Source organism: Pogona vitticeps, chromosome 3 (assembly GCF_051106095.1).
Source record: "Pogona vitticeps strain Pit_001003342236 chromosome 3, PviZW2.1, whole genome shotgun sequence".
NCBI lineage: Eukaryota > Metazoa > Chordata > Lepidosauria > Squamata > Agamidae > Pogona > Pogona vitticeps.
In genome coordinates, this window is record NC_135785.1 from 101698555 (window position 1) to 101723832 (window position 25278).

The 25278-nt window shown below is 41.5% G+C and overlaps 1 long non-coding RNA gene across 1 annotated transcript in view; it reads left to right on the forward strand.

Annotated features, from left to right (window-relative positions):
- LOC144588331 (uncharacterized) overlaps nt 1–23726 on the forward strand; it is a 231105-nt gene extending 207379 nt beyond the window's left edge. The window contains exon 2 of the long non-coding RNA XR_013543842.1: nt 22967–23726. This is a non-coding gene — a long non-coding RNA (uncharacterized LOC144588331). The remainder of the gene's footprint in view (nt 1–22966) is intronic.
- Nucleotides 23727–25278: the final 1552 nt, after the last annotated feature.

Here is a 25278-nt window from a genome sequence, read left to right on the forward strand (position 1 = left end):
GGCAGTTGTACTCCAGAAAACAACTTTCCGAGGTCTGTTTCCAGAGCTCTTTTTAAAACCTTCCAGATTAAGCTTGTGCAGCTGGTCTCAGTCAAGAAGATCCTGCTGGTTTCCTGTGAGATCAAACCCTTACTGTTGCCTTCGTTTTTGGCTAACTTGGGTTGTTCCACCTTGTGAACCTGCCTCTCCCTGCAATATACATGGTATACAACACAAAGACCATTTTTCTAAAGCTCAGGGGAAGAAGGAAGGTAATGGAGAAGCCCACCAACTTCAACTGCTGCTGTTCCCAACCACTTCAAAATAGGAATGTGTGTATAACAAGAAAAGGCAGTGTGTAGAAAGAGTGGTCCATTTTTGGTAAGTCACACCACCTTTGGAAATCTAGACATTTTTTCATCCTTAATATGTTACAAAATAATGCAAATACACCAAGTGATATACTTAGTAGATGAGCACTATTGAGCAAGTGAATTAGAAAACTAACAGGAGAAAAAAGGCAGGATACAGCCAAGAGGTCAGGGCTAACCAACTGAAACTCTACAGTACTGCAGGAGCCACTTCTTTCTATTCCAGATTGCTTCTGCTTTGCAAAGAATGAAACAGGGAATAATATGTTGAAAATGTAGACCCAGTCAGACAAATATGTACGTATATAATCCTGTCCACACTACACTGTTCATCATAAAGGCATGGAAATAAAGATGAGAACTCACATCTCATCCATGTCAAATTTTATAAGCACATGCTTGCACCTTTCCAAACAAACTAAGAAGTCATGTTTTAAAAAATCCTTCACATGACAGCTTCGTGGTATGTAAATAACTACAATATTTAGGCAGGTAGTAAGAGCAATCTGGCTAGTAATATATCACAGAGAGAAGTAAAAGGTTAATCAACATCGCTGTCTCTTCCCATAGTTCCCCTGCCCATGCTTTAAAAGGAGTATCAACCTTACCAAGTAGACAATTCAAATCACTTTTACTTTAGAGTTTTTTCTTTGTAGATCATTCATTTAGGAGGAAAATGTGCCCAGATGTTATATAAGAGATAGGAATATGCAATGTGGTAAATGGCAGGATTTTAATGGAAATTATTAATATTGTTGCTGCTTTTAATATTTCTATTTTATTTTCTATTACATGTGTTATATAGCCCAGAGTGGTGCCTCAACAATAATGAGAGCAGGATACAAATTGAAAAATAAATATAAATAAATAAGTTAAGAGCAGCTTATTTGGGTTTTGGGAATGGCAGATGATTGATCTAAGCCAATAGAATTGGATTTAGGCAAATAACCTTTTTGCATATAGTATCCAAGTTTAGCCCCAAAATCAAAGGTAGCTCATTATCAGTCCATTAAATAAACAACCAAGCAAGAAAGCAAGCTGTTTTAAAAGTTTAGTTAAACCCAAGTGTGATGCTAGAAACAGAATCTTGTAAGCTTTTGCATCCATTGTCAAATCCAGATTTGTGGGTTGGAATTGTTGTTGTTCAGAAACTCCAGGCGCAATCACAATTATAAAACCATTAACTGGTATTGTATAACAGATACAAGTTTTAACCAAAAACCTAAGTACAGTGGTGCCCCACATGACGACAATAATCTGTTCCGGGAAAATCGCTGTTAAGCAAAATCGTCGTCATGTGAAAAGCCGTTCCCCATTGGAATGCATTGAAACTCGTTTAATGTGTTCCAATGGGGAAATTATCTCGTCATCCAGCGAAGATCGCCCATAGGGGAAGCCATTTTCCAAGCACCGATCAGCTGTTAAAATGACTGCCCTGCGAAGCATGGGTCCAGAAAACACAGGGCAGCCATTTTGCGGAGCCGGAAAAATTGTCTTGCGAACAAACGGTTCACGAAGCACGGACCTAATCAATGTCCGGCAGAATTTCCCCATAGTAACGACTGTTTTGCGAATCACTATAGCGATCACAAAAAGTCACCATCCTGCGGATTCATTGTACAGCGAGGTTGTCGTCTAGTGAGGTACCACTCTATCTGTTAAGCATCAATGCAGTATGTACGATGATGATGATCATGATGATGATGAATGAACTACAGAGCTGGAAGAGACCCTTTGGATCATTGGATCATTGAGCCCAGCCTCTGTCATCAAACCCCCAACCTTCGGCTCTGCAGCCAGAGACGTCAACCACTGAGCAGCAGTTCATTTCAGTTTGGTACAGATAGGAATTTTTGAATATGTACATATTATTTCACATTCAGAATAGAAAGGACCTAAGAGGAAGGGAAAAGCTTTAAAAAGGGGGGGGGGTAGGGAAGGAGAAAATAAATTAAAATTAAAAATGGAATGTTGGGGAAATCAAAACTGACAGGGTTGTCCATTGCAGCCCAAGGCTTTGAGTGCTTACCTCTTTAAATGCCTGGGCTTTGTATATGTTATTCCTGAGATCTGAGAAGATCTACATATTTAGCACATATATGGTCATCACCATGCTGGAATAGCTGTACCTATTTAATTTGGCTAGGATACAAGACAGAAAACTTTGTTCAGAATTCACGGATCAGAATTCACACATCACAGATTCAGGATGGAAAGAACTCTTTTTGGCCTCAGCTATAGAGGGAAGAAGCTATATGCTACCTCCTGCTATGGCTTCTTGGAAGAACAGTCATGGTGAGAGCTGTCTTTTCTGTCGTTTCCCATCCCTATCTGTTATTTAGCCTGCCACCAAGAGCCCAGTCACACAATTAACTGTCAACACATTGAAGAACGGTCGCACATGGAGCAGAGTCACCCACTCCATTACTGTAGCAATGTATTTGCTGTCTCTTTGTTTGGAAGCCAATGTGTGGTTCCTGAAAAAGATCTCTTGTTTTTAATATACCCAGTAACTGGCTCTCAGCTACAACTGGGGACAATCCAGAGAGGAGGGATATATCTGAAAAGTTTTGATCAGAAAGCTTTGGCCATTGATCTCCTTTGATTAGGAAGCCATGCCCCATAATGAAGGTCTATGTTTGTAGCCTAGATAATGGAGAATTGAATCTGGTCTTGTAAAGCTGCCCTCCCCAACACCATGGCATCACTGCTTCTCTTCTGGGCCCAGTACTTTTCAACCTTTTTACCAACAATATAGATCAACCTTCTTTAATTTATACCCTCCAGATGTCAGACTATTAACTCTCAAATCCTCCAGGCATCTAGAGTGGAGAATACTGACTTGGATGAAGTACCTGCTTTGCAGATTAATAAATGACAAAAAACTAGGAGGGGGTGGTACAGAATGCAGCCAAGATTGTGGAAGACTGGAATAGATCTGAACTTCACACTGACCTTGATGACATGGAAAAACGGGTCTGAAACAAAAACAAAGACAAAATGAAAGTCTGTGGAAACAAGTGCAAAGGTTTCCATTTAGATTAGATAGAATAACATGGAATACAAAAGGACTGAGGCTTTTAGCTGAACATTAGTCAGCAGTGTGATGTGTCACCAGAAAGCAATTTTGTGCTTCATTAATGGAAGCATCATTTCCAATCACAAAAAGTAACCATTCCATTATATTCCAGACCATATCTGGAATACAGTGCCCTGTTGTGGCCACTACATTGTAAGAAGATTGTAGATATACCACAATAGGCTTACAAGTGGGCAATACCAATGGTCAGTTCTATGCTGAAATACCTCATCACACTGCACCCTGGGGGGGGGGAGTGACCAGCTCTCTTTTGGTATCTGAAGGGCTGCCATATCAAAGCAAAGCTTTGCTGCTCCAAGAGGCAAGACTAGATGCAACGTTCCTACGTTACAGGTGGGAAGATTTCAACTGAATGTTAGGGGAAACACCTTAACACCAAAGACAGATCAACAGCTGCTAAGGGAAGTGCAAGTGGAGGTATTCAGGCAGAAACTGCTCAGTCGTCATTGGGATAGAACAGCTCTGGCATTCCTGCAGTAGCAGGGACCCGATTGGGCAGATAATATGGTGCTCTCTCAACTCTGTGATGTGACGAATCCTTACTTCTAGCATGTTTTCTGTGGAGAGTCCAAACCAGTAAACTAAAGAATTAATCCAAACTCTAAATGATAAATGCAACAATGCTGGTGCCTCTAGAGCAATGGTTCCTAACCTTACCTCCTCAGATGTTCTTGGACTACAAATCTGAGAAATCCTGGCCAGCATAGCTAGTGGTGAAGGCTTCTGGGAATTTCAGTTCAAGAACATCTGGGGACCCAAGGTTGGGAACCACTGCTCAAGGCATTATCTCACATTTCATTGAAATTGCCATGAAGCCTGTGGGAGGAACTGCATTATTTTTTGCTGTGGCAGCACATGCTATCTTGGAATTCTAATCCAGTTTACCCCTAACCACACCCATTGATCTCATTGTTGCACAGAGACATGAGAAAATGCCTAAGAAGGCCAGGCAATGTTGCCTTCTCAGTCAAAAGTAGCATCTCAGTCAAAAGTAGTACTGTGCAGAATGCCCAAAACATTATTGCTATATGAAAGCAGCCCATAATATATCCTTCCATCAGAATGGGAGTTGCAAGTGACCGGAGGACTGCCAGTGGCCTACAACTACTGTAAATGGAATGGAATCTTTTCCTATGCCTACTTGTCACACGCCTTTGAACCCTGTAGCATCCTTCCTCAAGTCTTGGAGCAAACCCCAGTGAAATAGATTGCCTTTTGATTGGATCACGCAGATATTCGCACTCATAGCAACTGGAGGCAAATATTTTTGTCTTTATTGGTTTGCATTTTTCACCTTCTTTTTACTGTGACAAATTGGAAGTGAAGGCAAGTTGAGTCTTGTGGACCTGCCTTCAGATCTGAAGTAGGCAGCTTGCTCTGTCATTGAAAAATCATAGCTGTTATTTTCTCTTCTATACTTAGTCCGAGAACGGCCTTCAGTAATGAGAAAATACATTTTCTGTTAGTCTGTCTTGAATATTTTTGCTGGTTTTGCTCAATATGTAATTGTGTGTTTTGTCTTTTCTTAAAATGACATCAACTGAATCAGATTATCCAGCACCTTCCTAAATTGCTTCCATATGATTTTGTTTCTCCTCTGTTATAACAACTTCAGTACAGTCAGAGACATGAGACCAGAATAGCAATGTGTGCAGCCCACCCACACACCACCTCTGAAATTATTTTTTCTAGACAATGAAATACTTAGCTGTCTGGTTTGGGATGTGAACTATAATTGTTAATATTTCTCGCTTTTGCTGATCCAAATTGTCTCAACACAACAAGATACCACAATAAAGAATTGTAATGCCCTATGAAGTATCTTGCTTCCAGAAGGTGACAGAGACTAGGAGTTCTATTATTACTATTATTTATTATTTGTGCAAACTCTCTGTACAAAACTACTGTCCTTTCTCTTTGAGGAAGCAAAGCACACACAGAGAGCTAGTTAGCACTGAACAAATGCCTGGACTTGTCCATGAAAGCTCACATTAAAAATATATAAAAATTAGTCTTTAAGATCCAGACAAGTAGGAGTGAGATTTTATACATGAATACCACTACCAAATTAGGTTGGAAATGCTAATACAAAGTCAGCCTGTTTTTCTCTGAAGGCTTGCCAGATAAAACTAACACTCAGTTAGATGGCAACTGACTGCATGCATACATGACAGATTTAGTATACATAATAAAATAACAACCATCCCAAAGACTTGATTCTGCTATAAATCTTGAAACTTACTGTAGCAGAATGCCCCACGTCACGCCAGTCCATCATGGGGAGCTAAAAGACAGGAACCTATGATAGGACAGGAGGGGCAGAACCAAAATAACAATTAGACAGTTAGTTAGACGGTTAGAGTTGACAGTTGAAGAAAAGCATTTGGAGATAGGGAATTGAAGAGAGAGGGTTAGGAGATTGAATTGAGAAAATTAAGACAGAGAATGGAAAGTTGGATTGCTTGAAAGAATAGGAAAGGGTTAAAAAGTATAGAGAATAAATAGATAGTCAAAGTGGAAGTGAATAAAAACACATACAAACCAATGTGGAACCAAATGCTATTTAATAAATGATCCTAAACATCTGTGATTTACATCTATGATTTGCATAACAACTATAAGATCAATAAATCTGTTGTATTGGTAGCACTTGTCTAAGATATATCTATTTGGTATAGTGTGGATAAGATCCACTGGTTGATCAGTGGCAGCGTGAAGAGAGTAAAGGCATCCAGAGGGTGGACTTGTGTTTAGGGAAAATAAACAAAGGACACTGGGTGGACGCGACACTTTTTAAAGTGTGCATGTGAACACCATCGCACACAGAGACACACAAACGAACACACAAGCAGTTACATAATGTAATATATTCAGTTTTTTCCCCACAATCCTCCATGCCTTGCCTTCTCCCCTACCAGCAACAGCCTTCTTAATTATTAAATTGTGGCACCACCCTACAACCTTATGATTTGATTATTTGTTCCTGAACTGGGAGCATGGAAAAAATTCCAAGAAGGCCTTTTCTTTTTCCCCTCTTCAAAATGGGGTTGGGGGGACATTCTATCAGCTTTCATGCCACAAAATTTTACACCACAAAATTAATGTAAGCTAATTTTAAACAAGGTTTTCAGACATTTTTAGTTTTAAATTGTAAGTTGATTTTTTGGGGGTGGGGCTCAAAAGGGATTGGGTAGAGAATAAAGGAAATGGGGAGGTATGAAAGTTTCTTGGAATTCAGAAATGGAGTGTGATGCTGAATAATGTGGGAACCCCTAAACTAGATTCACCTCAGAAACATAGCACTGTGCAGAACTCTTCAACCAAGCTTTGTCCAACTGCCTTTTGTTCTATCAATTATGGTTAATCCGCTGATAAAGAAAGACAGTGCAATTGAATTCACCTTCTCATCACTTTAGGTTTAGAAGTCATGGCCTAACTTCAAATGGTGAAAGTGATGGAGAACTCAAAACAGTCAAGTCCTTTAAACAAATTAATAATGATTGACACCTTTTAATCTCATCATTTTTATTCCTCCAAGAACCTCCACAGAGGTAGGACAGGATGAGAAAAATATTAACTTCACCAAGGTCACCTCAGAAGATTGAGGGTGGAGTAGACTTAAATTCAGATCTCATGGTCTCAGAGAATAACCTGCCCATTATACAAGGTAGGGGCAGATTTTAGAGTTGTGGTGTGTTTTGCACTACAATACTGAGACCTACCAATTGGAACTAGATGTGGAATGCCAGTGAGGAACTGGCAAAGTCATGTGATATGATTCAGAAGGTGGAACCAATTACCCATTCACTCTTCATGTTAGAAGACCTTTGTGTACATATACAAATCTCCATCTTGATCTGTGTACACATAAAACATTCTAGCATTTCTTCTGTAAATAAAATGCTCATCTAAAGCAGCAGGGACATGTCTGTTTTCTGTTCCTGCTGTCAGCACAAATATTCTTAATCCAGCCAAGCGGCTGACACAATTAAACTTTAATAAATCACATTGTGGTGGTTCAAAAAAGAAATTAGCAATGCACAGAGTTGCTGGAAATGAGCACAGAATGAGAAGTTAATGCACACTAATATGCAGAAAAACAGATATGAATGCAGACTATAAAAAGAAATCCTGTTATGATTTAACAGCCTGAAAATTACTTGCTTGCTAGAGAAACACCTAGGCTATGTTTCATGTCATGAATGAGATTCTGAGATTCTACAGATCTACACCCACGTAGGGATGGGAGAGAATTTAAGTTTAAGTTTCTTCTTGATCAGAATCTAAAATCTGTAAAATTGTAATTCCAAACCATTTTGCCCATCCTGTAGTAGTGGTTAGAATTTCATGTTGAGGCTGCAAGAATGTTTAATTCATTCTCTTTTAGATTCCTGTCCTATCTCTGTTCCATCATACTGAAGGAGATTTGTTGTTCAACAGAAAGCACTGCGAGTTTGAAAATCAATACTTTGTTACATCAGAAGTGGAATTTTCACAGAGGAGGAGAAACAACTGCGTGGTCAACCTACCTTTCATGCTGTTGTGGAACATGTCTCTAGTACAGTTATCCTAAACAACTACTCTGGTTTAATAACTATGGAGAACTTCCTGAATATAATAAAATAAAACCATATAGAGGACAAAAATGGGGGCATAATCTTACAAACTAATAATGGAAACAAAATGAAGGCAAAGCGTTGAAGATGGTGACAACCTTCTCAGTTTGATTTATTTGGTCCATTTCTGGATGGGAAGAGAACAACACATGTGTCTTGAAGAGCTGAGGATGTATTTGTCCTCTTGCTACTGATATGTTGGCCAAACTGAATGGAATCCCAAAGATGTTGCAGGTTTCCCAAATCTAAGACACATTTTCTGAATCACCCAGGCACTCTGCCAACTAAAGAAAAAGGAAAGAAACCCAGTGCTTCTTTGTTCAAAGTAGCTGGCTGTGGTTCCAAATGTACTGATGGAAAATCAAATAAGTGTACTGTTGTTCTGAGGCATTATGTATCGTTGCTGCTGCTTTAGGACAACGCTACATGTCCTAAATAAATTAACAGAGTTGAAGATTGTAAGGTATTTTTAAGAAAGTAGATTTCAAAGTAGTATTCAGACTGGTGAAAAACAGATAAGCAGACAGAGAGATGCATGCACAGAGAATTCTATTCTATTCTGGGGGGGGGATTGCTAATACTCTGGAAGATAGCCTCAACATTCAGAAGGAACTAGACAGACTCGAACATTGTCCCCTATCCAATAAGATGCAGTTCAGTGGTGGCAAAAGTTAAGTCCTGCACTTAGGCAGGAGAAACCAGATGCACAGGTTCAAGATAGGTGGTCCCTGGCTCGACAGTAGTACCTGTGAGAGGGATTTATGTGCCCTGGTGGACCACCGCCTTAGGATGAGTCAATAATATTCAATAACTGAAAGCCTAAGATTAATTTAAAATTAGAATATGTATGATGAATTAGTTACACCAGAAACTTATGTACCTTTGAAATGTAACAGATAAGAATGAATATTGTAAAATGTTCATGTTGATTTCCAACCCCTGTTTAATTCCATGTCCCCTGTCCCCATCCCTAACCTTAACCCCTAAAATAAAACTTAAAAAGAAAAAGCAGTGTGCTGCAGCTGCCAAGAAAAACAACACAGTCCTAGGCCGCATCAACAGAGGAATAGCATCAAGACTCAGGAATGTGTCAGTACCACTCTATACCATGCTAGTGAGGCCACACTTGGAGTGCTGTGCCCAGTTCTGGTCACTACAATCAAATCAAACAGTTTGCTTATCAAAGCAAACAGGCATACTTTCAAAAGATGTGCAAATAGCATATTCCTACAAATATTATATGACACTGCTACTTTCATTTAAACTTCTGCTGCAGACCATTACAACAGCATTTTTAAAAGTCCTAATTGGTGAGTGGTTATACTTCTCTTTTTCCAATACCAGACAAACAGCTTTCTAAAATTTTGCCAGACCATTAAATGAATTACCTCTGAACTGGCTGCACATTATGATGTATTGATCTGCCTGTATCTATTTTGTTTTAATTTTACAGTGCTTTATAATATTGATCCTTTGATCAAATGGTCTTGTTGCCACATGGGCAATCAGTTGTGAGAGGAACGAACTAACAAAAGATGTCTTCTCTCTCCCAGTTCTCCAAGAAGAAAGGAAAAGATGAAGAACAGAGAAGAATCAAAGAAACCAGGAAAGTGAGTGAATGTCAAAGCAGTCACCTGTCCTAAACACATGCTGCCTGATCAGTGAATAAAAAGGTACTGAGGGACTTCCAAGGGCAGGAGCATGTCTAATGTGGAGACAGTTGGCCTTCTGACAAAACTCAACAGCTATTGGAAGGTTCCAGAACACGATGCATAGACACAGAAAATCCCACGTGTGTGGGTCCATAAAACACTATAAAGAAATGTCATTTGAAGGAGAGACTATATTTTCATCAATAAGGGAAAAAAATTGTACTGGTTATCTGACAGAGCACAAACTTCTAGATCAGAGTGCATAACACACAGCCTGCTGTAGCCTCTAAAAACTAGACAGATCTTCAAAATGACCTGTCTGAGGCCCTGTATTTCCTTCCACATATTGTCTCCTATTCCTGCCTTCAAGAAACACTACAAACCTCCAGAATTTGTATACTTCTCCTTCTTTGTCATTTCTTAGCATAGTAGTACTGCAAAACTTTCACAAATTTGTGGGACTAGGTAAAGGTAAAGGTTCCCCTTGACAATTTTTGTCCAGTCATGTTCGACTCTAGGGGGCGGTGCTCATCCCCGTTTCCAAGCTATAGAGCCAGCGTTTGTCCAAAGACAATTTTCATTGTTCACATGGCCAGTACGACTTAGACACGGAATGCTGTTACATTCCCACCAAGGTGGTCCCTATTTATCTACTCACATTTGCATGCGTTCGAACCGCTAGGTTAGCGGAAGCTGGGACAAGCGATGGGTGCTCACTCCGTCACATGGATTCGATCTTACAGCTGAAGATCTACAGACCTTACAGCACAGAGGCTTCTGCGGTTTAACCCGCAGCACCGCCACGTCCTTCTAAGGGATTAGGTAAGGGTGCACTATATAATGTTCTATATTATGTGTATTGTATACAACAGGGCTGGGCATCATGTGGCCTCCCATATGTTCTTAGATGACAACTCCCGCCATCCTTCACTTTTGGCTGCACTGGCCAGGATCCATTGGAGATGCTGCTCACAACATGTGGAGGGTACAAATTTGGACCTTTTATATGAAGCATGCTCTTCAACCTTTTACCCCTGTCTCACTTCTCAAATATTTTGCCTGATCAATGTGATGTCATCATAGCTGTGTTGCAACAGTGTCATGGTGTTGCAAAAACTGACAGTTTGAGCACCTTGCTGTGGGAGAAAAAGAGAACACCCACTACAAAAGGACTTCTTAATTATTTATTCTGCAAAATAAAGGAGTATACATCAGTTAATACCCAGACAATATGTCTCAGAGTATAAACCAATAAATGAATATTATAAGTTTCTGGGTTTTGTTTTTAATTCAATAAACACTTCCTAAATTAGGAGAGGTTCTCAAGGCTCAGAGCAGAAGGGACATACTGATGTACACTGCAGTTTGAATTTCAGTCTGTTTTGTAGCAACTGTAAGCAATGTATGATCTGTTACTGTATTTTAGTTTTGTATTTCTAACATGACTGACCTATAGTTATAATAACAACGAAGTGAGTGCTGATGTACCAAAATGTGCTATAGCTGGTAAATAATATTTAACATTTAATCTAGCCAATGGGGGGGGGGACACTTCATCACCCAGTTGATTCAAAGGATATATGGCCCTATCAGCTGAAAGCTTCCACAGGAAAATCTTCTTCCCAACCTTCAGACTGGTGCTTCCTCCACGCATATTATGTAGGGCTAGAGGACTGTTGGAGACAGAAGAATGGGGAGAACATCTCATCATGGAACCACTGTAATGTCCTCCCAGACTCCTTTGCAGAATTTCACATTAAACATGCAAAAGCTTCTTGTTAGGATGAGTAGTGATGTAAAGGGCAGGGTTTTCAGACATCTCCGTGTCATCATGATTATGACCTTTAAATGTGTTTATGACTCAGATCTTGACTATCTGAAAAAAAGTATTTATCCTGTACAAACGGACCCAGACTGTAAGATCTGCAGGAAAGAGAGCCTTCTCATTTAGTCACCATCCAGAGACACAGTTGGCAAGTTGTGTGACAGGGCCCTTTTCAGTGGCTACTCCTAGATTACTTAAACTAGCGGTCTATGAAGACTAGATTTACCACTTCCTTGATGTCTGTCCAATGACACATGAAAGCTTTCTTTTTAGGCAGAACATTGGTGGCTAAGTGTTAAGGACAAGACTCCAGAAGAGGCGCTGCACAGCAATATTGATATTTTAATTGAATTATTTTTAAAAGGTAATTAAAGGTAAAGGTTCCTGTTGACATTTTTAGTCCAGTCGTGTCCGACTCTAGGGGGCGGTGCTCATCCCGTTTTTCAAGCTGTAGAGCCAGCGCTTGTCCATAGACAGTTTCCATAGTCACGTGACCAGCGTGACTAGGGAGCGCCGTTTTACCTTCCCACCGAGGTGGTACCTATTTATCTACTTGCATTTACATGCTTTCAAACTGCTAGGTTGGCGAGGAGCTGGGACAAAGCGACGGGAGCTCAGTCTGTTGCACAGATTCGATCTTACGACTGCTGGTCGTCTGACCCTGCAGCACAGGCTTCTGCAGTTTATCCCACAGCGCCACCACGTCCCACATAAAAGGTAATTACCTGTATTCTATTTTTCATACTGCGAACTGACCGGATTGCATTTTATTATATACAGTGCATTACTTTTTAGCTGTCCTGTTTGTTTGTTTGTTTGTTTGTTTGTTTGTTTGTTTGTTTGTTTGTTTGTTTGTTTGTTTGTTTGTTTGTTTGTTTGTTTGTTTGTTTGTTTGTTTGTTTGTTTGTACACTATATGCTGCCTTGAGTCCCAGTTTCTGGGAGAAAGCCAGGATATAAATGAATAAATCCAAATAAATAAAAACTACATATCAGAGTTCACCACTGGAGGGAACAGAGAGTATTGTTCTGTTGTTCTTTGGACTGATGGTAATGGCAAAACAATGCATTCAAAACACATTGTGAAAATGAATTCCACCCACAACTGGAGCAACAATAATGAAAATGGCAGTCTGTCTGCTGAGAAGTAACAGGTAACAGTGAGATCCTTTTAAAATATAATGTGATGGGCTATGCCAACGAGTTTGAGGCTTACTGTTTAAAAAAGAAAGTGAAAAATCTAAAAGGAAATATGAAGATAATGCTAAAGGAGGAGGAGGAGGAGGAGGAGCAGACCTGTGGGAAAATCTGGTCCCTTCATGGGTATGGCATTTTGTCTATCATATATGTGTCTTTCTCATCTGATCATTTCAGTACAAAAAGTGCCCTCTTCCCCCTACCCCCACCGTTTCTCTACCTGGTCCTGGTGCTCTCTCCAGTGGCTGGTGAAGGATTTCTGTGCTTCTGTCAACAAGATCTAGAACATCTCTTTAAATACTCTTCTTTCCTTGTCATAGATGGATAGCCTTTCTTCATCATTTGCAGTCTAGTGGCTTAGTTTCTTCACTTTGCAGTTTTTTGTACAAAATTCAGTTTCATTGGTTCCTTAGCCACACATGTGTGCACACACATAGATATAATTATTTGACTACCAGAAGTAACTGCCAATTGCTTCATTCCACACTTCACTCAGTCTGAGGGCCACTTCACTTGAAGAACGATATCTCAAGATCACCATCCATATTTAGTCTTGCAGATATCCTTCCTAAACCCAACAGTCTATCAGCAGGAAACGAACTATTCCAGTAAGCAACAAGAGTGAGCATAAATGCACCATCAAAATTCTGCTCAGAGTATCTGCTCTGAATTTTGCTGTGAATATTCAATTGTTATTTACAGATCAGGAATGCTTGGCAGGTACTTATTATTCAGCATCAGCAAGGATTTTGCTGAAGCAATCAATATTGGGCAGAAACTGACTGTGCCCATACAGCAACAGTCAATATTTTAACATGACAGTCGAAATATTGGCCTGCACTTTTGTTACTACATTTATGTGAAACGTGTCAGCTTGTAGATTGATGAGAAGGTTTCATTCTATTTCTTTTGACCAGGAACAGCAATTCTCAACTTCAGATCAGATGACAGGCCACCCAAGGGCTGAATGCACTCCCAGGAGCCCAAATATAGTCTCCAGCCCCTCATACCTTGAAAATAATGCATGTGTTGTTGTTTTTTAAAAAGTTACCCAACTGTGGTAATGGAAAGGTATTTGAGTTACCAAAGATCATCAGAAAGACAAATGAGTAAGGCATAGATCAAGCCCAAATTCTTTCTAGAAAGAAAAAAAATGTTAAATTGAAGCTATCATGCACATCATGAGGAGACAACTCTAACTGGAAAATGCAATGCTTGGAAAAATTGAAGAGAACAAGGGAAAAGGAAGGGTATGGATTATGGGATGGCTTGTAAAGGAAGACACGGTTTAGATTTTGTATGAATGAAACAGAACTGTAAATTATAGGACCTCTTAGAGAACAAATGTATTGTCTCTGCAATGCTATCATGGAAGTCTGGCAGGTTGGTTTAGTGGTATGTGCCACTTTTCTAAGCCTGTGCCTCTATTTCAGAGGAGAGTTTGCTTTGCTTTTTACCCAAATTAGGTGACAGTCCAGGACGAGATGTTTGTTTGTTTGTTTGTTTGTTTGTTTGTTTGTTTGTTTGTTTGTTTGTTTGTTTGTTTGTTTGTTTGTTTGTTTGTTTATTTATTTATTTATTTATTTATTTATTTATTTATGTGCCGCCCACACTACCCAAAGGGCGGCTTACAACATTTAAAATACAATAAAAATTCAACATTTAAAATACAATTAAAATATATATATAACATTGCCATCGGACCCACAGCTAATATTATTTCAATTAAAAGCCTTCTGGAACAGTAAGGTTTTGACCTGGCACTGAAATGTCATCAGCATCGGCACCAGACGAATTTCAGTTGGGAGGGCATTCCATAGTCTGGGGGCAGCTGCCAAAAAGGCCCTTTGTCTACAAGCCATCCCTCTTACCTCCTTAAGGGACAGCTCTTTCAAAAGGGCCCCCTGGCTAGATCTTAACTGCTGGGTAGGTTCATATGGAAGGAGGCGGTTTATACCAAAGTGTTTATACCAAAGTTTCCTTAGTGAAGGCTCAAGATCAATCCCTTGGATGAAAGGAATCTTTGGGACGATCAGCTTGCCTATCACTTGAACTTACCAAGGATATGTAAGCATAAGAGATATTGCCCCAACACAGGTATTATTAATTGTATAAGTGTGATTAATTCCTGCACTGCATTGTGGTATATTTACTCTTCATGATGTATTCATTCAGTGCAGAACTAGATCCTGGGAAGGTTTTCTGCATTTGCCAGCTGCAGGGATTCACTCACTATTGTTTCTAGAGGCTCCCAATATGCAGAAAGGTCATGGGGTTGATTCCCTTGAGGTTGCACACATCTTATGATTTGTTATCTCTTTAATAAAATCTTCAGTCTTTACCTCAATGTGTATACATTGTGCCCAAATCTTCAGACTTCCTACCAGCAATTGGCAAGACAAGGCCATCGTAAGTCAAAAGCAACTTGGCGCCATATAAAAATAATGTCAAATCTCCAAACAGAGAACTACAGCAAGAACGTGAGGAAAAACCTGTAGTAATTTGGCCTCCAAGACAAGGTCGAAAGACAAACTCATATTTTGCAGGTTCAGGTGGAATATAAGCATTATGAATGTTTTAAAAACCATAGTTTTCCAACCAAACCCTAGGCAGAAAAAGAATTATTCCCACAGGGTAGGCATTAAGCATCTGCACTGTCAATGTGCAAAAGGAGACTCATCATAGGTATCCTACAGTCTTGAGACACTATGGTAACATGCTCTGCATGGAGGAGTTGGAACAGCGTCTAGTGTTTTGATGCTGTACGCAAAGCTGGAGTGTCCACTCCAAGGCACGAAGCCTGGGTAAAATAATATGGAGGATAGGCTGTTACCCAATCAAGCAGCAAATCCCCGCTCTCCACGTCACTGAAATAGTCCAATGGAAAGGCAAGAGCCAATTGAACTGGTTTCAGCGACATCACAGGAGTTGACAGAATTACACGAACTGCCTCCGGGACTCTGGCTCTGGATTTTGCCTTGAGGTTAACTCCTGAAGCCTTTTCCATCAGTGAATATAGCCACAAGGCAGTGGAGGTTTGAAGTCAAAGTTTTCCTTCTCCTAGATGGGCTGCCTTCCAGGGCTGACGAGTCCCACCTACCCAGCCTGCTCGCTCACAGCATGGAGGATGATGGCGGCGCTTCAGTTGGGGTTTGAAGTCAGAGTTTTTCTTTCCTAAACACAAGCCACTGACAAAGTGCTGGATGAAGCTGCCTCTCATCCTCCATTTCTGATTATGGTATCATGCCTCCAATTTCATATCTTCTTCAGTCTCATGAACACGACTGATGTTTGCGCAGGTACTCTTCAACACCCATGTGGCTTAGCAGCCTTGGGAATGGTACCCCCACACCGGGTAACAATACCTTGACCACACTTTGTGATGTCACTTTTTGTCAACTTTATAAAGTCTCCAGCAGAGACTTTAGGTAGAGTCATCATGTCCTTAACAGAGGAAAGCAGCTTGGCAACAACTGAAAACCAGAAAGTGGAAAAGACAGAAGATGTTTCCTCCAACAAAACAACTGGGGTGAGGAAGTCAAATCTATTTCACTGCAAAAGCAGACTGAATCAGGGATATTTGTATGATTCTAGAGAAACTGCAGAGCAACACTAAAATGGTTCCTTCATATCACATCTGGCATTAATAGGTTAAAATATGGTCAGTAATTTTATTTAAGGAAAAGAGAAATAAAAAGTAGTATAGCAGACTGAATGGATGGTACCAAAGGAGAAGGCAAGTGGTACCTGCATACCCCAATACTGCTGACCTTTTTTTTCTGGAAGCCTCAATCCCAATCATGCTAGGGAGAGCTCAGACTGAGGTCACTACACAGTATGGATATCTTCCACCTTGCAGGTGCTCTGCTATCCATTTTACAGAGCTATAGGGTGAAGACCAATATGTGTGTTACTTTTCAAATAACTTGTTATGTTCTGAGATGTTTTATCATTTTTTTCCTTCTCTTATTCAGCTCAGTTTAATGAAATGAAGGCTTCGTTATACAGTGGTGCCTCACTTAACAATGTTAATTTGTTCCAGCGAAATTGTTGTAGAGCGAAAACGTCATAAAGATACATTTTAAAAGCCAATTGAAATGCATTGAAAACTGTTCAATGCATTCCAATGGGCTGAAAAACTCACCGTCCAGTGAAGATCCTCCATAGGGGCGGCCATTTTCGGTGCCTGTAGAGCAAGGAATCCGTCCAAAAACACAGCGGGGAGCCATGTTGAGCACCCGGTGGCCATTTTGAAAACCCGACGATCAACTGTTTTGATAGTCGTAATGCGAAGAATCGGTTCCCGAAGCAGGGAATTTATCTTCGCAAAGCAAAAAAACGCCATTTAAAACATCGTTTTGCGATCACAATTGCGGTCGCAAAAACATCGTAAAGCGGATTCGTCATTATACGGGGCAATCGTTAATCAAGGCACGATTGTATATGCTGCAACTCAAGTGGCCCGTGGAATGAATGAAACTTGCACAGGCGTTGACTCACTGAATCCCCACTGATTCAGTGGGCCTACTATTCTTGCAGCTTACTAGGCTAAACAAGAGGGTTTCTGCCCAGCACTCAGACTTGCTACAAGTCAGTGTTCTACGTTTCCATTTCGGTTCTTAGTGCACTGTGCCCCATCCAAAAGAAGAAACCAAAAGTATACTTAGAAATGAGTATTATGCTACTAAGCCAACTTTCCTCCAAGGATGTCAGGGTAGTTTCTATTTCCCTTGCACATGACATCTTCACAACAACCCTGTGAGGAAGCTGGGCTGAGTCTGTATGACTGTGTGTGAAAGAGTGTGTACGTGTGCATGAGGGAGAATCAATTGAGACTCGTGGCTGAGTGTTTCTAGCTCAACATTTTAACTACTACACACCTTCCTAAACCTACTTGATAGTTTTGTGTTTGAAATTGAACCAAAGGCTCCCAAGATGACAGTTTCCATTCTTAGTAACTATAGTTTCCCTGATGTTTATCCTGTCTGCATCTGGAACTGAGTAATTGGGTTGTTTTGGATAATCCAGAGGAAACCTGGTCCACCATCACAGAAACAGTGGCTGTAATTCTAGGTGGCCCACATGTGTATGAGGGAATTAATCCCACAATATTGAAGTGAACACCCCACACACACACTTTGACCATAAGTCACCCCCTCTCACAGTCATGTTTGCCTCCAACTAAATCAAATAAGCAGCAGTAACAGATCAGATTAGTACACCAGCAGAATACTGTATTATGCTTTCGCTACTCCACTTCTTTGAAAGTTGCTTTCTAAAATTAGGAAAAACAGCACTTCTAAAAATGTTCCCTGTTGGTTGTATGTGATCCACATTTCAAAAATGTGGAGTTAATGACATAAATCTTTCATTGCTGCTACGGTGCAGCTTGTGTCATGACTGCCACAATTCTGCAAGAGTGCAAAAATACCCTGCATGAAGGACAATGCACGGAACTGGGCTTGTCCTCTTGTCTTTGCTAATTTCTGGCCAAGATCAGAGTACATGACCAATTCCGGCTGTATTGTACAACCATGTAGTAAAGCTGTCACACCTTCTGATCAGATGAATTTTCAGTATGCAGTAAAGTGGCGGGGCTCCTCAAATGTTGAAAGACCTATTGTTGTGGCCACAAGATGGAGCAATTAGATATCTAGTCAAGCCAGACAGCTTTGAATCTTGAATATTTGAGCACCCTATGTGCATGAATTTTCTATCCTTCTTAAAGAAACATTCCTTTAAAAAAAATTAAAATGTCAAAGTGAGAATAATACAAATAATTTTTTTATCTGATGAGTCATTACTGCTGTATAATATTTAGAAAGTCTGTCCAAGACATCAGGGCCAACAACCTCCAAAGATCATGAAAACATATTTAATTTTTCTTCATCTTTATCAGGGGGAAAATGTGCTTTTAATTTTTTACAGTTTAGTTGGGTAGGCTTCATGAAAATATTTCTGTGCCATTCCTGTATATTGTACATTTAAGAAACATGGAATTAATTTAAACTAAGTGGCTATTATCCTGTTGCTCAATTCCAACAGCACAGAAGGAATGACATCAGCAGCACTAGATTGACAGGAATTAAAGACTTGATTTTTTTCCAGTTTTGGGATACATATGTCTTTGTCCCATAGTATGTGAGTCATCTGGACCCCAAAAACAAACACAGGAACAATTTAATTTTCCACAAACTGCTGCTGTTGAGAAAGTTATTTCAGTTCTGTAGGCAAAGCTGTGCAGTAGGAGCCTGGCAAAAGACTAATTTTCTGCATTTTCCTGCACACCACCATCTGAGAGAGAAGACATTTCTGTGCTAACCTTTTTGTGTGGACAGGCAGCATGCTGAGCACGTAGTGAATCTTAATATACATATTAAAATGTATACCCTACCTTTCTCATCTATACACATCTATTTGACTGAATTTGCAATGAATTGTCTTTTGTCGTCCTGATCTTTCTGGGGATGGATGAAAGGGCAGCATGATAAATAGGAGACAGATTTGTATCTAAGGCCTCTACCCCTGTTGAGTGAGGGATTTCCTGTATGCACATGTATGGCCTCCCTGACCCCTGTCTCAAAACACCTATGATCTGAGTCCAAAACAAGCACATCCTGGTCATCAAATGAGTGTCCTTTGTCCTTCAAATGAAGGAACACTGCTGATTGTGGTCCTGAGCCATTGCTTCTGTGCTGGGCCATTCTCCTATGTAGTGGCTGTTTGATTTCTCCAAGGTAGAGCTCTGAACACAGGTATTAACTAGTGTGTGTAGGCTTTCTGTAGGTTTCTATTTCTAAGCTGCCATTGGATCCTATGGTGACTGCACAGTCCAGGAAAGCCAGCTGGTTGTCTGTGGTGAACTTGATATTTGGGTCCACTGCGTTTATCTGGTCTGTGGAAGACCTATACAACCTGAATCTTAATCTTCACCCAGGTGTCATCCATACACCTGGACCAATAGGTCAGAGTCAGATCTATCTATCTATCTATCTATCTATCTATCTATCTATCTATCTATCTATCTATCTATCTATCTATCTATCTATCTATCTATCTATCTATCTATCTATCTATCTATCTATCTATTGTGGTGGCGCTGCAGGCTAAACCACAGAAGCCTTTGTGTGCTGCAGGGTCAGACGATCAGCAGTCGTAAGATCAAATCCACGTGACGGAGTGACCTCCCGTTGCTTTGTCCCAGCTCCTTGCCAACCTAGCAGTTCAAAAGCATGTAAATGCGAGTAGATAAATAGGTACCACCTTGGTAGGAAGATAAAACGGTGTTACCTAGTCACGCTGGCCACGTGACAACGGAAACTGTCTTCAGGCAAGTGCTGGCACTACGGCTTGAAAACGGGATGAGCACCGCCCCCTAGAGTCGGACATGACTGGACTAAAAATGTCAAGAGGAACCTTTTCCTTATCTATCTGTCGATTTATCAATTGATCGATCGATCATCTGGCTACCAAGGCCACTCTGGGCAGTTTACAAACAGGATAAACAATAACATTATAACAAGAGTAATCAACAACATCCAAATAAAATATAAAAGATACTAGACAAGCTACACTAAAATCCTCATAATAAAAACATAGTAAAATAAACTGAAAATGGAAACATGGTAGGTTGGATGGTAGTTATTGAAGGCACTATTGTATCAGGGTGTTTTAAAATCCGAGGCCTGCCTGAATAGCCACGTTTTAATAGTTTTTTAAAGGTTCCCAATGAAGGGGCTGGGCAGATTTCAGATGGCAGACTGTTCCACAGTTGCAGGGTGATTGCTGACAAAGCCCAATTTCCAGTCATTATTTTTTGGGGCTCTCTCAGGGGTCAGAACTCTCAAGCACCTGGACTGTGAAGATCTTACAGGGTGGGCATATCTAGTCAGAAGGAGATGTTCTGCCAGATATCAAGGTCCTAAACCATTTAGGGCCTTATAGGTCAGTGGTGGGAAACCTTGGGCCTGAGTGCCCAAAGTAAAAGAAAAAAACAAAAAAACCCAGCAGGCAGTGGTGGCAGTGGCTTCAGAAGCAGAAGTAGCAGCAGCAGAAGCGGAAGTAGTGACAGAAGGGGGGATCCTAGGCATGGAGTTGCCCTGAGACCCCACTCCAAATCTGCCACCATTGCCAGATGCTCCGGATCCTGGCCCACTGTCTGTTGGGGTGCCAGCACCACAGCTGCAGCCACCTCCTGAGGTTTGGCTGTGGGGGGGGGGAGAAACGATCTGGTGACTTATGGCTTGCATACCTGCAGAAAGAGCTCTGCGTGCCAGCTTTGGCACACATGCCATAGGTTCACCATCACTGTTATAGGTTAACACCATCACCTTGAAGCTGGCATGAAAATGAACAGGTAACCAGTGCAAGGCGGCCAAGATGGGGGAACTGTGTTGGTATTTCCTAACCCCACTCAGCAATCTGTCCACCAAGTTCTGGATCCATTAGCATCTCCACAACAGCCCCAAGGGCAGCCCCACATAGAGAGCATTGAAGTGTTCTAATCTTGAGACTGCCAGTGCATGAACCAGCATGGTGAGGGACCCAATGTCAAGGTAGGGATGCAACTTGGCTATCCATCTTAAATGGAAATAGGTGGAACTGACCACATACACTATCTGGGATTCCACTGACAGTGCTGGGTCCATGAGTATGCCCAAGCTATGCACCTCATCCTTCACAGAAAGAGTAGCCCCCACCAAGGGAGATGGAGGCACCCAGACTGCAGACACTAGGATGTTTGCAGTCTGGACTGTAGAATTTCCATCTTGCCCAGGTTCAGCCTCAGTCTATTATCCCTCATCCATCCTAGCATCATGTCCAGGCAGAGCTCAAGGGATGGGATGGCATCCTCTGCAGAGGGGTAGAAGGAGAGAGAGAGCTGGGTGTCATCTGCATATTGGTGACACTGGAAGGTGTTTAGTGCCTTCTTTTCCACTTCTCACATGTATAAATTTGTAACAATAGGCGACACTGGTGAACTCATGGCACAGTCATGTTTCTGTCTATAAAAGTCACCTCTGTAGGTGAAGTAAGTGGTGCTCAGACACAGGTCCAGGAGCAGGCACATCTGGTCCAGGTTGGCGCTGCTTCTGGTGGAGAGGGTGTTATCTTCTTCTAGTCTCCTTTTTACAGTTGTTAGGGCATCAGGGGTGGGAATGATGGTGAAGAGGGATGTGACATCAAAGGACACCAGGGCTTCTTCAATATTTAGTTTCAGTTCCCTGACTTTGGAAGCAAACTCCTCTGAGTTATAAATGTGGTGGTCCGAGTGTCCATCCAATGCTGCTAAGATGCTGACCAGGTATTTAGCTATGTTGTATGTTACTGAGTTTATGCTGCTGACTGTTACATACAGCACTGATGTTACCTGTCTGTCATGGGTTTGGAGGGAAAGTTCCATCCTATGGGGAGTGGAAGGCGGGACATCAGGAGGAGGGGCTGTACAGTATATATATGTGGAGCATGTGTGGAGAAGCTAGAGTAAAGCTGGGAGAAGAAGCTGGTGTGGGAGTCTGTGTGTCAGACAGGGTACTACTGTGTGTCAGTCAGTACCAACCTGATAGGTTCAGGTGTATGTATGGGTAGCCAGAACTGATAGGTTCAGGGTCTGTGCTTTAATGTAAGGTGTTCTGTGTGAACCAATCTGATGTATGTATGATTGAGACTAAGCCACGTTACTGTATCTTATTCACTTGATCATTTTATTTTCCCTGTGTGTTGTTTAAATAAACCTTATTCCTTTATTTGTTGAAAATCCATTCCTGGTCTGTGTGACTCCTTACAGGGAATGGTTGGTGGCAGCTTAGTGAAAGTGGGGCATATCCCAGTAGGTCTGGGGTTGTCACATTGATTGGTGTCCAGCGTGTGGGATACGACTGGTCCAGTGGTCCAGTGGTCCAGCAAAGCCTTGGCAAGTGTGCCCAGAGCAAGGGGTGTCTAGTCAGGGACAATCTGAGAGCGCGTAGGTAATCTTCTAGGCTTACCTCACGGGGAGGTACGCTAGTGGAAGAACGTGTAACCTCAGATTGGTGGGACTAGATTAGGGAGCTGTGAGGCAACCTGTTTTGGTGGGAAAAAAGCTGAGGCAAAGCTGTGTGAAGTAGCAGTAATCTAGCCTGTCTGCTGAGAGGCCTAGCAGAGGGGGGTGGACTCCGGCTGGCAACAGTTGCAAGTTAGTGCTGAAGAACAGCAGCAATCTATAGAAGGCTGGTTCTGAGGCAAAAGAGAAAAAAAAAGTGGTCGCTTTATTTTGAGGCTTGACTTTAGAAAGCAGCCTGTTCTGGGGGGGGATTATGCCCTTGACTCGAAGCCAAATGGCAGAAATGGGTGAAGTGAAAGACCCACAGGTGGATCAAGGTTCTGAGGATGAATTTGGCTCAGTGCAGGAGGACAGCATGGGAGAACAGAACCCAGAACTCAAAAAAATGCTCATAGCCCAACAGCATGAACTGAGGATGAGGCAATTTGAAATGGAGGAAAGATTAGAGAGAGAAAAAAGGGAGGCCAGAGAAAGAGCTGAAATCAGTCAGGCAGAGGCAGATGCCAGGAAAAGGGAAATGGCCATGAGGATAAAAGAGATGGAACTGAAACACAGAATTAGAATGGCACAATTAAAATTAACATTCCTAAATAAGAAAAATAACTTATCAGTTGAAGAAATTGCGGAAAGAGAAAAGTATGAGGCTCAGGCCAGACAAAGTGAGCAAGATCTTGAAAAATATAATCAGCAAAAAGACATTAAATTAAAAGAAATCAGAGATAAGACTGAAGAAAAAGTAAAAGAGATAAAAGCTAGGGCTGAGGAAGAAATTTTACAGATCAGGGCTGAGTTTGAGGCTAAGCAAAAGGAGCTGGATTTGAGAATAAAAGAGAAGAAATTGCAGCTAGAAAAGAAACCAAAAGAAGGCACACAGGTTAAGGCACAACATCAAAACCTGAATTATTCTGAAGAAAACATGAGGGAAACATGGGACCCTCAGTACTCCAAAGGGTTAGTTCAGAGCCCGCCAAAAATGGGCCGCCATTTTGTTGATAAAACTTCTGGGCAGAGCCAGTCCAGGAACCAGATTTTGGAGGGAAAACCAAAAACAGATGAGAAAGACTCAAAATACAGCAGAAAGTGTTATTTCTGTCAAGGAAAGGGCCATCTAATCTCAGAGTGTGAGAAATTAAAGCAGCTAAAAGGAATTGTGCCTCATGATTTGAGTGGAACCAAGCCAAAAGCTGTGTTCTGTGTCCAGAAAGAGCAAAGCTCCTTGCCACTGAGGGAGCCTGTTGCCATGGCTACTCAATCTGGAACAGATACATCTGCTGATCAGGCTGGGGAAAATGGTCCTCTTGTGGAGGTCAAGCACTGCTTGCTAGTGAGAACAGATTCACAGTTGTTTGAAACAGCAGGGGTGGACGTAGGAATACTTGACCATCAGTATAGGGGGCTAAGGGATACTTGTTCCCAGGTGACCCTGTGCCATCCAGATATTATTCCTAGGGAGTATATAATCCCAAATGAGAGCATAAAGGTGGCAGGGATTGAGGGACAGGTGATCTCGCTGCCAGTAGCTGAGGTACCTGTAAACTTTCAAGGCTGGAGGGGAGTTTGGCGGCTAGCGATTTCATCGACTCTGCCAGCAGCCGTGCTCGTGGGAAATGACCTGGCTGAACATGTGAAATGGGTGCTAGTGATTACACGCTCACAAGCCACCACGGGGACAGTTCAGGGGGGTACTGGAGAGCCCGAGACGGAAGCAGAGGGGAGTTCCGAAGCTGTGGTGGAAACCTTAACCACAAACAGCAAATTTGGCCAAGAGCAAAAGGCAGACGCCAGTCTCCAAAAGTGTTTTGAACAGGTGACAGACGCCCAGCTAACACCTGAAACCCCAGTGAGATTTCGAGAGAAAAAGGGAATTTTATATAGAGAGACCCTGAGGAATATCTCAAAAGGGGGAGATGGGATCAGAAGTCAGCTAGTGGTACCTGAAAAGTATCGCCCCATGATCTTACAAAGGGGGCACTCTGACATGTTTGCTGCGCACTTAGGGGTGAACAAAACACAGCAGAGAATCACACAGAATTTTTACTGGCCTGAAATAGGGAAGCAGATCAAAGAGTTCTGTAAACAATGTGATGTGTGTCAAAGGCAGGGGAATAACCGCGACAGGACCAAAGCAAAGTTGTGCCCTTTGCCTGTGATTGACACTCCGTTCAAATGCATAGGGGTGGATATTGTGGGACCTTTGCCCAAGGCCACAAAGAGAGGGAACAGGTTCATTCTCACCATTGTGGACCATGCCACGAGGTACCCTGAAGCCATACCCTTGACTAACATTGAAACCAACACAGTGGCAGATGCCTTGGTGGGGTATATGTCCAGGATGGGATTTGCCTCAGAAATAATCACAGATTTGGGCGCATCGTTTACAGCGAAGCTCATGAAACAGTTATGGCAAATCTGTGGAATTAAACACAAGGAAACCACTGCCTATCACCCTGAAAGTAATGGGTTAACTGAGAAGTTCAATGGGACTCTAATGCGCATG